Here is a 16,245-nt window from a genome sequence, read left to right as displayed (position 1 = left end):
AGTCGACAAGTAACAACATTTAAACAGTGCTCCACTAGCTTCCCGCTTGCGTTCATTTCACTTTATCATACTCCTCTGCCCATATTCTCCTTGCTCTAGTGTTTATCTTCATACACTCAGCATCCATCGTATGGATTATCTGGGTACGTTTAGTTCTACGTTTCCAGAAGTTCAAATCCACGAAGGCTCATGAAGCAATACTTTCCGAATTCATTACCACTACCTTAATAAGGACTGGCTGTTGATTATATGTATGCAACACCGACACTTGCGAGTTCTCCTCCAAGCCACTCACCATCATAATTTGGATATATCACCGTTCCTTCAGTGTTGCTGGTTCAAAAGCCTGGAAGTACCTCTGTGGGTGTACCAACAACAATTAGACTACAGTGGTTGAAGAAGGCAATTCACCATCAGCTTCTCAAGGACAATTAAAGATGGGCATTAAATGCCAGAAAACTCAGTGCATCAATGAATAAAAAGAAAATAGTTATGTGACTGACTATTAACCTGTAGCAGTGTGTGGCTGATGGGGGGTACTGTCTGCTGAAAAAATAGATAAAACCTGACACTGTCCTGAAATGACAGCTTGCATTTGTACAGTACATTTAACATAGTCTCAAGTGGCTTCACAGGAGTGTTATCAAATAAGGAGACATTAGAGAAAGTGACCAAATGCTTCGATAAAGTTGTGCATTTCAAGGAATGTCTTAAAGGAGAAAAAGAGGTAGGGAGCTGGATAGGTCTATGTAGTGTCAAATTTGTAGTGTTTAATAAAGATTTATGTAGTCTAAAAATGAAGTAATATTGGATACCAGAATTTCAGGGATTACCAACAAGGGATTTTGTTTAGTTACTAATTTCTTTGTTATTTTAGCAATTAATTTAACATACTCTTTGCAGAACCACAAAATGAATACCATGGATTCAGCACAAATTCAGCTATCAACAGAGGTTCTAAGCTTTTCCCTTGTGGCATCTATTTATTCCTGCATTGAATCTACAGTTGTTAACCTCAATTAGTCTACCTGAATTAATTCATCTTAACCTTGTTGATCAATCTGTGTGTGAAAATAAAAGCTCTAACATCACACTTAAAATTGCTTTTGTTAATTTAAACTTATGTATTCTTCTTCTGTAGCTCATTCAGTTGAATTTGAAGTAATATTCTGAGTTAAATTTTTCTGTGCTCTTGACAAACTCATGCGTCTTTGTAAGATTAATTCTTAGAATTCTTCATGTGAGACTGAAAATACTAAGTTAACAGGTGTTAACCAAAGGGATCGATTTGTCTCATTCTTCTCCTGAGCACTACAACTTGCAACATGAATATTGTTTTGATTTCTTGCATGCAGTATTCAATTCTGTGTGGTTTACTCAGTGCATGATAACATTTGATCACTACTTCCTTCGACTTTATCCATTTTGACTATATAATTGGATATCTTATTGATTTTTGCTGTTAATTGCTCTAATTTGATTTTAAACTTAGCATTGAGCACACTACAATTGCTTAGTCATTCTCAGTAATATCTGTGTTGTTTAAATGCTATGCATAAAGTGTTTTATATATATAATATCCATTGAGTGGATTCTGCTTTTCCTTCCTACATGCTGTGCTTTATACTTTTTTGCCTTAACTTACATCAGTTATTATTTTGCTGATTTACTTACTTTGATCTATCTGTCAGCCTTGGTTTAGTCATTACACTTTTTGTCTCAGAAGGTCATCTATTCAGACTTCAATTTAAGAGTTAAATATGACTGATATTTCAGTGCAGCACTGAGGAAATGCTGCATTTTTAGATGTGCTGCCTTTTTCAATGAGGTGATAAAAAGAGATTTTATCTGCCCCCCTGAAGTAGCCACTCTATATCATTACTGAAAGAAGGTCAGGAGAATCCTGCTGGGATCTTGGCCAACATTTAGATCTTACCTGATATTGCAAAAACAGGTTATTGATTTCTTGAAGGGATCTTGCTGTGTACTGAATAGCAGCGGTAGTTCCTGACATTGTAAAAGTGACTACACTTCAGCAGTACATGCAGACATATGAAATAGGAGCAGAATTAGGCCATTCTGCCTCTTGAGTCAGCTCCACCATTCAAAAAATCATGGCTGAACTGGTCTTTCAAATTCTACATTCCCATCTACTCCCAGTCATCTTTGATTCCCTTGCCGAACTAAAATTGACCTACCTCAGTTGTTAAAAGTATATAATGACTGTACTTGCCCTGAAATAACTCAGACTTCCAAAGTTTCACAGTTCTCTGAGAGAGAAAAAATCTCCATTATCTCCACCAAAAGTCTAATTTTGAGTGTCCTCTACTTCTAGGCTCACACATAAGAGCAGACATCCTTTTTATGTCCTCATTTAGGATTTTATACTCATCAATAAGTCACCCGTTACTATTCTACAACTCAAGCCTGTCTAACCAATTCTCAGAAAAAACCCAATCATTCTGGCCATCAACCTAGTAAATCTCAAATCTCCTCTGAAACATCCCCAATGCCTAGAATCCTCAATGCCAAGTGTCAATCTAATAAATCCCCTCTGAACAAACCTCTGCTTAAATAAGGAGACTAAGGATGTGGACTCACCAGTGCCTTGTATAACAAGCATTACGTCCTTACTTTATGTTCAATCATTCTTGTAATAAAGGATAGTATTCCATTAGCTTCCTTGATTACAAACGGTACCAGCATGCTATGAATGCCTAGAACATCAAGATTCCTCTGTATGTTGGAAATCCACATTTATTCTCCATTTATAACTCTGCTTTTTCATTCTTCCTGCCAAAGTAAACAGCTTCTAGTTTTTTTTTCCACATTATAATCCATCTGCCAAATTTTTGCCCACTCAATCTATCTATTATCAGTAAATTCCTTTAGGGAAGAAAATCTATGGCTTGACCTGGTTTGGCCTACATGTGGCTACCTAACCATAGCAAAGAGGTTGACTCTTAACTTCGCTCTGAAGACTTAGCGATGGGTAATAAATACTGGCCTACCAGCAACTCCTGTACGCCATGAGCAAAAGAAAACTCTCAGTTCTTCATCCTGATCAATATATTCCCTACCATTACAAATGAACATAAAGATTATGATTTGTTTGTGTTTTAATTTCCACATTCACATGTGACATTGATTCCCATGCCTAACAATAATCCATCTACCTCTGTCTTAAAAACATTCAATGCCTCCACCACCTTCCGAGGCAGAGATCCAAAATCGCTCAATAACTCCTTATCTCTGTCCTGAAAGGGCCAGCCTCAGTTTTAAAATGGTGCCTTTGTTTTGGACTGACCCACAATAGAAAATATTAATTCCACATCAAACTTTTCAAGGTCTTTCAGAATCAAATTAACCCTCACTCTTATAAACTCCATTGGAAACGAGGTCAGCCTAATTTGAAATTTTCCCTTGGATGTTTGCCATTATGTTTCTATTTATCTCCATCCTTTAGCTCAGTATGCCAGTTCACTTCAGATAGCTCAACTTTCATTCCCACATAGCTGCCCTTATTTAAATTTAAAATGCTAGTCTTTGACCCACACTTCTGCCTTTCAAATTGGATGTAAAATGCAATCGTGTTGCATTTGCTGCCACATATGTGTGTCTTTATTCTGAAGTTGTTAATTAATCCTGTTACTTTATGGGGTGGGCCTTGTTGGAATTATAGTTCACCACTCATCCTCCCATTCATCTTGCCAAATTACCATTCTTTCAGTTTCGCCAAGTCATTATCCTGGCCCCAACAGCATTAAGGGTCTACATACAACACAACGGCGCAGTCAGGAAGGCAGCTCACCACTGCCTTCTCAAACACGATTAGGGATGGAAATAAATGCTGACCTAAGCTGCAATTCCCACAAGCCATGAATGAATTAGAAAAAAAACACTGCAAGTAACATAGTATGTTCGTGCTGCAGCTGACAAAAAGGCAAGAATGAAATTTAAAATGCAGACAGTGGCATTTGATCCTGTTTCACTGCTGACCACAAATTTCAGTGTCTATGTGATGCAATCCTGTAATGAATTTGTCTTAGAATGAATCTTTGTGTCACCATAGGCCAGCGTTGTCATGTCTCCTTTGCAACATGTGCAGGAAAATTAGGGTCTGCCTGGAGGAAACAGTTGTTGGTACTTTCCTGGGAAATAACTGGGACCATGATCTAGCTTTGCCACTAGCCTTGACCATTCATTAGCAGGAGGACTGACTGAAACAGATCTCTAAAGCATAGAACCACTGATAGCATTAACAATTTTGGCACTTGGGAATATCCAAATATGCACTTTGGAAACCTGCCTACTACTGGGAGGTTGGCACAGTACCTACTACAATAAACTCAGCTGACCTTCAGTATTGGCCATGCTTGTAATTGGAATCCTGGCTAGTTACACTGCTGAGAGAAATGTTGCTGCATTGGTGTATTCAGACAATTATGTTCAATCATTGTCACACCTTAGCTTTCAAAACTGTAAAGTGAATATGTTCATTATATCATGATTAAAAGTTGCCTGTGAAAATAACAATTTGCTTGATTATCTTTCAACAAATGAGGGCATCATTGTCAAAGACAGTATTTGTTATTTATCCCCAACTGCCCTTTAAAACGAATGGGGTACAGAGGTGCTTCTTGTCAAAAAGAAAAAGACAGTGTACGTAAGGTAGAGGAAGCAAGGGTCTAGCACGGCTTTAGAGGATTACAGGCTTGCTCGGAAGGAGCTCAAAAGTGGACTGAGGAGGGCCAGGAGGGGGCACGAGAAAGGCTGATTAGGGAGAACCCGAAGGCATTTTACTCATACGTGAAGAATAAGAGAATGATCATGGAGAAGGTAGGGCTGATCAGGGATAGCGTAGGGAACTTGTGCGTGGAGTCTGAGCAGATAGGGGAAGCCCTAAATGAGTTTTTTGCTTCAGTTTTCACTAAGGAAAGGGACCTTGTTGTGAATGAGAACTTTGAGGAGCAGGAACACAGGCTTGAACAGATCAAGATTGAGGAAGTTGATGTGCTGGAAATTTTGGCAAACATTTAAGATTGATAAGTTCCCAGGGCCAGACCAGATCTATCCTAGGTTGCTCTGGGAAGCGAGAAGGGAGGTTGCTAAGCTGCTGGCGAAGATCTTTGCTTCCTCACTCTCCACGGGAGTCGTACCGGAAGATTGGAGGGAGGCAAATGTTGTTCCTCTTTTCAAGAAAGGGAATAGGGAAATCCCTGGAAATTACAGACCAGTCAGTCTTACGTCTGTGGTCAGCAAGGTTTTGGAAAGAATTCTGAGGGATAGGATTTATGACTATTTGGAAAAGCATAGCGTGATTAAAGGGAGTCAGCATGGCTTTGTGAGGGGAAGGTCATGCCTTACAAATCTTATTGAGTTCTTTGAGGAAGTCATGAGACATGTTGACGAGGGTCGAGCAGTGGATGTGGTGTACGTGGACTTCAGTAAGGCATTTGATCAGGTTCCCCACGGCAGGCTCATTCATAAAGCCAGGAGGTATGGGATACAGGGTGATTTGGCTGTCTGGATTCAGCATTGGTTGGCTGACAGGAGGCAGAGAGTGGTTGTAGATGATAAGTATTCTGCCTGGAGGTCAGTGCTGAGTGGTGTCCCACAGGGTTCTGTTCTTGGGCCTCTGCTCTTTGTAGTTTTTATAAATGACTTGGATGAGGAGGTTGAGGGGTCGGTTAGTATGTTTGCTGATGACACAAAGGTTGGAGGTGCTGTTGATAGTATCGAGAGCTATTGCAGGCTTCAGCGAGACATTGACAGAATGCAGAGCTGGGCTGAGAAATGGCAGATGGAGTTCAACCTGGATAAATGCGAAGTAATGTGTTTTGGAAGGTCAAACTTAAATGCTGAATATAGGATTAAAGGCAGGATTCTTGGCAGTGTGGAGGAACAACGGGATCTTGGTGTTCAAGTGCATAGCTCCCTCAAAGTTGCCACCCAAGTGGATAAGTTTGTTAAGAGACCATATGGTGTTTTGACTTTCATTAACAGGGGCATCGAGTTTAAGAGCTGCGAGGTTTTGCTGCAGCTCTACAAAACCCTGGTGAGACCACACTTGGAATATTGTGTCCAGTTCTGGTCGCCCTATTATAGGAAAGATGTGGAGGTTTTGGAGAGGGTGCAAAGGAGGTTTACCAGGATGCTGCCTGGACTGGAGGACTTGTCTTACGAGGAGAGGTTAACTGAGCTTGGATTTTTCTCTCCGGAGAGAAGAAGGAAGAGAGGTGACCTGATCGAGGTGTACAAGGTAAAAGAGGCTTGGATAGAGTCGATAGCCAGAGACTTTTCCGCAGGGCAGGAGTGACTGCCACGAGGGGTCATGGTTTTAAAGTGTTAGGAGGAAGGTATAGAGGAGACGCCAGAGGGAGGTTCTTCACCCAGAGAGTTGTGAGCGCATGGAATAGTTTACCAGTGGTAGTCATGGAAGCGGAGTCATTAGTGACATTTAAGCGACTGCTGGACATGCACATGGACAGCAGTGAATTGAGGGAAATGTAGGTTAGGTTATTTTATATTTGGATTAGGATTATTCCACGGCACAACATCGTGGGCCGAAGGGCCTGTACTGTGCTGTACTGTTCTATGTTCTATTTCAGAAGGCATTTAAGAGTCAACCACATGACAGTGCACCTGGAGTCACGGAGGATTCGCAATTTACATGAAACAATTGATGACAGCTGTTACGGTCTGTATTACTGAGACTAGATTTCAATTCCAGATTTATTAATTGAATTTAAATCCTCCACAACCCTACCATGGTGGGACTTGAGACCATGTCCCCATAGTATTAAACTGGGCCTCTGAATTACTAATCCAGTGACATTGCAACTACTCCACAATAACTCACCATGATGCACCCCAGTGAGAAGGCAGAATAGTGACAGCTGAATTCTTTTGTGCTAAACTAATTTGATGATATCAAGCTGATTTTCTAACTTTCTTACTAATGCTGTTGAAAAAAAACTGCTGTTTTGGATGAAACTAATTGAAAATGTCAACATCTCCCTCCAAAAATGTGCACAGAAAGCACGATTGTATGAACCTAATATCATCAGAGTTCCAGTATTTGACATGAGAAAGGCAAATTCAAAGTTTAGCAAATATTTTCATAAAACGGTTTTACAAAGTTTACGAATTAGTGTTTTTGCCTCTGTCCTACTTATACTGCTTAACTGCAAAATAAGTTTCAATATTATCCTGACTTCTGAATAAATAACATTTCCAGACACGTAAAAGCCTTGATTACAGTTTGAGGCGCATTAAAGCATTCTGAATTTCCTAAGAGTTGGCTGTAATCGGCTGGTAACATACTACAGGTTGTACTTTAAAAGAGGTCATTGTGGAGGAGAGAATAAATATCTTGTAAATTTGCCTTTATCTGGGCAAATCATGACCTCATTGGGCATTTGCCATGCAACAAGCTAATCTGTGCACCTCCTCCCCATCCAGATAACAAGCCAGCACCTCTCTGACTTCAGTGGCAGTGAGGAACAGGGGAGTTGTGAGACAGTGGTGGAGGAGAAGGGGTTGGAGGAATAAGAGGATAAGACAGATGAATGCCTGGCTGAGGTGCTGGTGCAGGGAGCAGGGATTCAGATTTCTGGATCATTGGGATCTCTCCTGGGGCAGAATTGACATGTACAAGAGGGGTGGACTGCACATGAGCTGGAGGCACACCGATGTTCTGGTGAGGCAATTTGCTAGAGCTACTTGGTAGGCTATAAGCTAATGTGGTGGAGGGTGGGTCCTGAAGCAGAAGTGAGATGAGAGAAGGTTGAGGCTGTTACAGAAGTTAAAGAGAGCAAAATAAGCAAACAAGAGCATGGCAGAGAATGAGGGAAGACTGATGAATTAAAATGCATTTATTTCAAGAGACGTGACAGCGAAGGCAGATGAACTCAAGACATTTATGCAAAGAGCTTGATTAGGGGAGTTCAAGTTCTGGAGCACAAGTCTTCAGTACTGTTGCCAGAATGTTGTCATGGCGCGTAACCTTTCCAGTGTACAGCACCTCCAGCCTTTTCTTGATATCTTGTGGAGTGAATTGAATTATTGAATATGGGCATTTGTGATGCTGGAGACTATTGGAGGAGTCCAAGATGTACCATCCACTTGGCACTACAGGTGAAGATTGCTGGAATTGCCTCTGCCTTATCTTTTGCACTGATGCTCGATTCTTCCATCATTAAGGATGGGGATATTTGTGGAGCCTCCTCCTCTCGTGAGTTGTTTAACTGTTCTCCATTCATAACTGGACATGGTAGACCTATAGAGCTTAGATCTGTTCCATTGGTTCTGGAATCACTTAGTTCTATCGCTTGCTACTATGTTGTTTGGCATACAAGTAGTCCTATGTGGTAGCTTCACCAGGTAGACACCTTATTTTTAGGTATACCTGGTGCTGCTCCTAGAATGTCTTCCTGCACTCCATTGAACCACGAATATCTGTCTCAAAGGAATCCTGAGCTTGATGGTGGGGATATGCTGGGTTATGAGGTTCCAGATTGTGCTGGAGTGCATTTTTGCTGCTGTTGGTGGCTCACAGTGCCTCATGGATGCCCTGTATTGCATTGCTAGAATGTTTGAAGTCTGTCCTATTTACCATGGTGATTGCGCTACATAATGTGATGGAGGGTATTCCCAGTGCGAAGGTAAGACTTCATTTCCACAAGGACTGTAAGGTTGTTCTTCATGATACTGTTACAGACAAATGTATCTGCAGCTGGCAGATTGGTAAGGATGAGGTCAAGTATGTTTTTTTCCTTCCTGTTGGTTTCCTCACCATTTACCACAGGCACAGCCTAGCAGCTGCGTCCTTTAGGATCTGACCAGTTCCATCAGTAGTACTGCTGCTGAGTCACCCTTGGTGGTGGACATTGAAATGCCTCCTAACCGTGTACCATTGTGCCACCACAGCTGCTGGATCTCTCCTGCTGATGGAACAGGACATATCCGGGGATAGTGAAAGTGGCGTCTGGGACAGAGTTTGTCAGGAACGATTCTGTGAGTGAGATTGTGTCAGGCTGATGCTTGACTACTCTGTTGGACAGCTTTCCAAATCTTGGCACTAGTCCCCGGATGTCAGTAAGGTGGACTTTGTACAGTCGACAGGGTTGTTGTTTCCGCCACTGTCATTTTCGGTGCCCATGTCATTACCAGGCACATGTCCTATGCACATAAGACTCTTATTATTCCCAGATAATCCAATAAAATAAACTCCCAGACTTTTTTCCTTAACAGCCACCTTCTCTGACTCCTCTAAACTCCCTGCCTATTCCACTCTTACAATAGCACTAAACGTGAGGAACATCTAACCATTTCACCTCCACATTTGAGTCCACTGAAACAGCTGCTTCAACTGCAGTCTTTCCACATATATTGTAAAATTTTCATAGATTCATCCTCATCACTTGAACCAAAAATCTGCATGTTGTTCCCCGCAATGTCTCCAACCTTAGTTCCCTAACAAAGAAAATGTCAAAACTTGCATTCACATAGAACCTTGTATATGTTCAAATGTAAATAAGATCATTACAATGAAAGATGTACATATCAAGAGTAGTAGCCGTTGTCAGTTCATGTGCAAGAATCCATAAAGAGATGAAATAAGTAACAAGTTGACCTGTTTGGTTTTGTTGGAATTTCTAAGGAGACAGTAGATGCAGGCACAGTTACAAGGTATAAAAGACACCTAAATAAGTACATGAGCAGGAAACGTCTTGAGGGAACTTGGCCACGAGCAGGTAGGTAGTACTAGTTTATGGGATTATGTTTGGCATGGACTGGTTGGACTGAAGGTTTTGTTTCTATACCATGTGACTCTATGACTGTGTAAGACACTAGCTGAAGACTAATGACTGAGTCCAAAGATGTGCAGGCTTGGTGGATCGGCCATGCTAAATTGCCTGTAGTGTTCGGGGGTATGTGGGTTATAGGGGGATGGGTCTGGATGGGATGCTCCAAGGGGCGGTGTGGACTTGTTGGACTGAAGGGCCTGTTTCCACACTTTAGGAAATCTAGTCTAGTCTAATCTAATGCTTCTCTTCACAATTCAAAGAAACAATTAGAAATTATAAGCATTGACTAAAATTGAAGCCAAAATTACAGGGTTTAGAAATGAGACACTCAAGTGTCAGGCTGTCGCTTATTTTATTTATATAACTAGATGATTTTTTTTTCATTCTGCATTATGTTGGAACATGATAGAGTCAGTCATAGTCATACTTAATGTTTGTACATATGCAAATTGTTCAAGGAAGGTCTGCAGCCAGCAAAATCAAGATGCAATTATAAAATACGTTGGGTGAAAACTAGCTCATGTGGAATCAAGTTTCCTGCATTGTTTTAGTCACTCATGGGATGAAACAAGGAAAAGGCAATAAATGTTAGCCCACTTCCCATGAATGAATAAAGAAGTTGGAATTGGGTAATTTGAATTGAATTATTTAGTGTTCTACAATGAAGCCCCTGTACCAATAGTGTTTATATGCTTACATTTTTTGTTCTATACTTGTTTCTACACTTACCATACATTATATACTTTCACATACATTTCTGGATCGGCCAGCAAAGTTGTTTGCAATTAAATGTTTTCACAGATTGTCTGCAATTGAAAATAACTAACTGAAATCATGCTACAACAGATCTCGATGAGTCTCCTGTTTTCATTTGTTACACCTTAGCTGCACTTTTGTTTTCTGGTTTCACAGATAATAAGCTTTGTGGTTAGATTTTTCTAATCTATACAGTAATCTATAGCTTCCCAATTGGGTACAAAATTACATTTATAGTAGGAGACGGAGGGTTTGTGATGAAGGGTCTAGGCTCAAAACGTCAGCTTCCCTGCTCCTAAGATGCTGCTTGGCCTGCTGTGTTCATCCAGCTCTACACGTCGTTATCTCGGGTGGTGGTGGAAGGTTGTTTTTTGGACTGGAGCCCTGTGATCTGTGGTGTTCGGCAGAGATCTGTACACATCCACTTTTTTTTGGTCATTTATATAAATGATTTGGATGAGAATGTAGGAGCCATGGTTAGTGATTTTGCAGGTGACATCAAAATTGGTGGTATAGTGGACAGTGAAGAAGGTTATCTAAGATTACAAAGAGATATTGATCAATTGGTTGAATGGACTGAGGAATGGCAGATAAAGTTTAATTTGAATAAGTGTGAGGCATTGCATTTTGGTAATACAAATAATGACAGGACTTATACAATTCATGGTAAGGCCCTGGATAGTATTGCAGAACAGAAAGACCTTGGGGTTCAGGTATACAATTCTTTGAAATTTGTGTCATGGATTGACAGGGTGGTTAAAAAGGTGTTTAGCATGCTTGCCTTCATTATTCAGAGCATAGGAATGGGATGCCATGTTGAGGTTGTACAAGACGTTGGCGAGGCCTCTTCTGGAGTACTGTGTATGGTTCAGGCCTCCCTGTTATACAAGGATATTATTAAACCAGAGAGGATTCAGAAAAGATTTACTAGGATGTTACCAGGAATGGATGGTTTGAGACATAAAAATTGACTGGAAAGGAAGAGACATTTTTCACTTGAGCGTCAGAGGTTGAGGGGTAACATTATTGAGGTTTATAAAATCTTGAGGGGCATGGGTAAGGTGAATGATAACGGCCTTTTCCCTAAGATGGGTGAGTTCAAAACTAGCGGGCATATTTTTAATGTAAGAGGAGAAATATTTGAAAAAGACATGAGAGGCAATTTCTTTTCACAGAGTGGTTCATGTGTGGAAGGAATTGCCGGAGAAAGTGGTGAATGCATATTCAGTTACAAGCTCTAAAAGACATTTGGATAAGTTCATGAACAGAAAAGGTTGAGAGGGATATAAGTCAAGTGCAGGCAGATGGGACTAATTTAGCTTGGGGACATGGTCAAGCATGGACTGATTGGACTGAGAGATCTGTTTTCATGCTATATGGCTCTGTGTTGAAACTACTTAGTTCAAAAAGTGTTTTGCGGTTTCTTAAGTGAAAAAAAATACAATCTATAACAAAACCAAAGACTTGTGGATTCTGGAAATCAGAAACAAAATGGGAAAATGCTGGAAAAACTTAGCAGGTCAGGTAGCATCTGTGGAGAGAAAGCAGAGTTAATGTTTCAGGCCCAGGGACCCTTCTTCAGAATATAATCTTATATATATGGCTGATAAGCTATATTACTTGGTTTTCATTCATAATGTTTGTGTTAATGACGTAGAAATAGGTCTTTTTATCTTTCTGTTTTTAACTGTGCTCAAAAATGAGAAAAAAACTTTTAAAACCGAGGATTATTGTAGTATTGCTATATGTCTTAAAAAGTAAGTAACCTGACATTCATTGAAAGCACAATTTACACAACTGCTGTAGTTGAAGTCCAATGCTGATGAATTGCAGCTGAAAGGCAGTGTACAGATAGAGCTTTAGTTTGCAACAGGCAGCTGTTGGACTGGTGACCAGTTATTAATGTCAAAGGCCTTTACCTGTCAACGAATCTGTGAGTGGTTCTCAGGTAGCTGAACAGCTTACAGCTGTGAACAGGGTAGGCACAACCCTTCAGATTTCTAACAGCTCAGGAGCTATCCCTGTTTTCGGCAGTAAAACTTACATTAAGCCTGAGCAGAGCCAGTTTATTTTTCCTTCTGCAGGTGCTGTAAGTTTTGACTTTTAATTAATAAATCAGACATTGTTACAAGCATGAACCACCCCTTGTGCTTCCTGCAAACCAGTTATAGCCTCCAATGAAGGAAGACCAAGAAACAATGATCTGACCAGCACAAGAATAGTCTGAACCATGTAAATAGGAACCACTAAAAGTTCTGAACAAGAGTCACTGGATCAAAACATTAACTCTGTTTTGACTCAATGGATGCTGCCAGACTTGCTGAGTTTCTCCAGTTATATCTGTTTTTGTTTGTTTTAGGAACCACTAAATTGCCCTCAGTCTTTCCTTCCATCCATTACACCTGTGTTTATTCTTCCACGTGTTTGTGTACATATATCTGTGTTTGTGTGTCTATAATGGGGAGTTAATCAGAGGATTCAGGCATTATTTGGTAGAGTTATATGACACTTGTTCATAATTGTTTACCTGTTGCAATAAATAGTAAATTCTGTTAATTACAGAAACTTGATCGGTGCTTTCTGTCAACCTGGGTCTTAAAGACAGGTAAATTGGGGAATTTTATGTATCTTTGAAAATATTTAACTTCTATAACAATTTTGGGAATAGCAGAACTTAACTTCCAGTGTGCTACCCCAGTCAGACAAAACAACTGATCCCATCAGATTGTGTAGTATACAGATATAACCCTCTTGAGAGGCCCTATTAATTTCAGGGTGCATTTGCAAATTAAGGAGAAGGTATATTCTCATTGAACATAGAACATAACAGGGCAGTACAGGTCCTTCGGCTGTCGATGCTGCGCCGACCTGTGAAACCAATCTGAAACCGATCTAACCTACACTATTCCATTCTCATCCATATATTTATCCAATGACCATTTAAATACCCTTAAAGTTGGATGAGTCTACAACAGTTGCAGGCAGGGCATTCCATGCCCTGACTACTCTGAGTAAAGAACTTACCTCTGACATCTGTCCTATATCTATCACTCCTCAATTTAAAGCTATGTCCCCTTGTGCTAGCCATCACTATCCAAGGAAAAAGGCTCTCGCTGTCCACCCTATCTAATCCTCTAATCATCTTGTATGTCTCTATTAAGCCGCCTCTTAACCTTCTTCTCTCTAAAGAAAACAGCCTCAAGTCCCTCAGCCTTTCCTCATAAGACCGTCCCTCCATACCAGGCAACATCCTGGTAAATCTCTTCTGCACCCTTTCCAATGCTTCCACATCCTTCCTATAATGCGGCGACCAGAACTGTATGCAATACTCTAAGTGCGGCCGCACCAGAGTTTTGTACAGTTGCAATTTGACCTCATGGCTCCGAAACTCAATCCCTCTACCAATAAAACCTAACATACTGTATGCCTTCTTAACAACCTACCAGCCTGGGTGGCAACTTTCAGGGATCTATGCACATGGACATCAAGATCTCGCTGCTCATCCACACCACCAAGAATCTTACCATTAGCCCAGTACTCTGTATTTCTGTTACTCCTTCCAAAGCAAATCACCTCACACTTTTCCGCATTAAACTCCATTTGCCACCTCTCAGCCCAGCTCTGCAGCTTATCTGTGTCCCTCTGCGACCTGCAACATCCTTCCGCAGTATCCACACCTCCACCAACTTTAGTGTCGTAATTGCATATTATAGCATATTATTGCATATTATATTGTAGCTCCTGGTGTCACATTTACAATGATTGTGTTGTTGATTTTACAGTCCAATGAGATAAAAAAAAGTACAGTCAAGTCCACAAAGAATGCATTATTTGGTAAAGTCAGTTGGTTTATAATATATACCTTGAGAAAATGTGAACAACTTTGGGAAAAAAATTGTTTTGATTGTATGAACAGTAACAAATGCATCTTTGTGGTATGTAGTAGAAATGTCAGATTATAACCTATATTTAATTTCTAATACATTATAAACTACTATGATTAGAAATGGGAATTGCTAGTTTTCATTACAGATTTTCCTGATTGTCATTTATTGGTCTACATCCGATTGAATGCCTGCTCTGAAACAAAAGTAACAAATGGTCGTTCATTTTTTTGTACCTCAACATTTTTATTACATCTTGATTTTTATAAATACCTGCCCTGTTTTGGTAATTACATACACTGCACGGCATAACCTTGACTATTTTGATTTTTCTATTACAATTTATTACATGAGAAAGACATTTACTCTAATGGAACTATTTTTGAAACAAATGGTAATTCATCCAGTAGAAATAATATTGCTTTAAAGAATTTTTATAAACTGTGTAAACATAGTTGCCAACCATATGTTGGTCCTGAAATCATCTTATCCGAATTGTTTATGTTCCCAAATTCATTATTATGACTTCTATAAGCCATTCAAATTGACCAGCCATAGAGAGTTGATGGTGTAAATGTCTACTGTCCTAACACATACCGTTAGAGTTGCTTCATATTGCTTGAGAGGAGGGACATTTTATAGCTGGCATTTACCTCCGATGGTTTTTCCTATAGCAGCACCATGTGCTCATTCTAGAACTGGCAACACTTCATGAATACAAAGATACAGTATCCGCTGAGTTTGGAATTGAAATCTCTTTGAACTTCTGTTTAAAAATCTAGTACTGGTTACTGGGTCACTTGAAATGCAAGTGATTTTGATTTGTTGATTGTCTTTTTTTTTGCATCTAAGATGGGTAGCCTGCAATTAAAAACAGGAACAACAACAAAGTTGCTGGAAAAGCTCAGTAGGTCTGCCAGCACCTGTGAAGGAAAAAACAGAGTTAACGTTTCCGGTCCGGTGACCCTTCCTCAGAACTGTACTAGTGCTGGCAGACCTACTGAGCTATTCCAGCAACTTAGTTGCTCCTGATTTACAGCATCCACAGTTCTTTCGGTTTTTATTTAGCCTACAATTAAATATTGTCTTATTGTAAATGCACCTGCAATGCTCGGTATGGTTTGTCCAGCACAGCAAAGAATCCTTTGTCCAAAGACTAGTTTTTGTGCTTCCCATATTCTTGTAAATTCATGTGTATCCACAAATAATTATATTGCCTTAATTGATTATATTAAGGTAATTTCAAATTGGTTCACTTTAAAATGGGGACTGATGTTTCTTTATCCAATTATCTCAACTCTTTAACCTCCTTTCATATGGAGTACACGTACGGTCCCCTTGTGTTTAACACTGTGTAGATTGACTAGCTTTATAAAAGTTACGTCCACAAATTATAAATTCAGGAACGTTCATGTGACTGATGATGATCATTGAACATAGGCTGTGAATATAATTACATGTGTATCATATTAGAACATCATCTTGAGGCAGTACAGGAAGTTGGTGAGGCTCTTCTGGAGTGCTGTGTCTTGTTCTGGTTGCCCTGTTAGAGGAATGATGATATTACTAAATTGGAAAGGCTTCAGAAAAGATTTACCAGGATGTTGCTGGGAATGGAGGATTTGAGTTATAAGGAGAGGTTGGGACTTTTTTTTTCTGGAGTATAGGAGGTTGAGGAGTCACTTTTGTAGAGGTTTATAAAGTCATGAGGGGCATAGATAAGGTGAATAACAAAGGTCTTTTCTCTAGGTTGGGAGAATTCAAAACTAGAGGGCATATTTTTAAGGTGAGAG

General features: G+C 40.0%; 1 long non-coding RNA gene across 2 annotated transcripts in view; it reads left to right on the top strand.

Annotated features, from left to right (window-relative positions):
* Positions 1-16,245, top strand: part of LOC125453138 (uncharacterized) — a 33,463-nt gene that overhangs the window by 3,052 nt on the left and 14,166 nt on the right. Inside the window, exon 2 of one of the 2 annotated variants that reach the window (XR_007247701.2) lies at positions 13,131-13,173. The exons of the other annotated variant lie outside the window; for it this stretch is intronic. This is a non-coding gene — a long non-coding RNA (uncharacterized LOC125453138). The remainder of the gene's footprint in view (positions 1-13,130; positions 13,174-16,245) is intronic. 2 annotated transcript variants of the gene reach the window in all.

The sequence above is a fragment of the Stegostoma tigrinum genome, chromosome 6, assembly GCF_030684315.1.
Source record: "Stegostoma tigrinum isolate sSteTig4 chromosome 6, sSteTig4.hap1, whole genome shotgun sequence".
Classification (NCBI taxonomy): domain Eukaryota; kingdom Metazoa; phylum Chordata; class Chondrichthyes; order Orectolobiformes; family Stegostomatidae; genus Stegostoma; species Stegostoma tigrinum.
This window is presented reverse-complemented; position numbering and strand designations above follow the sequence as displayed.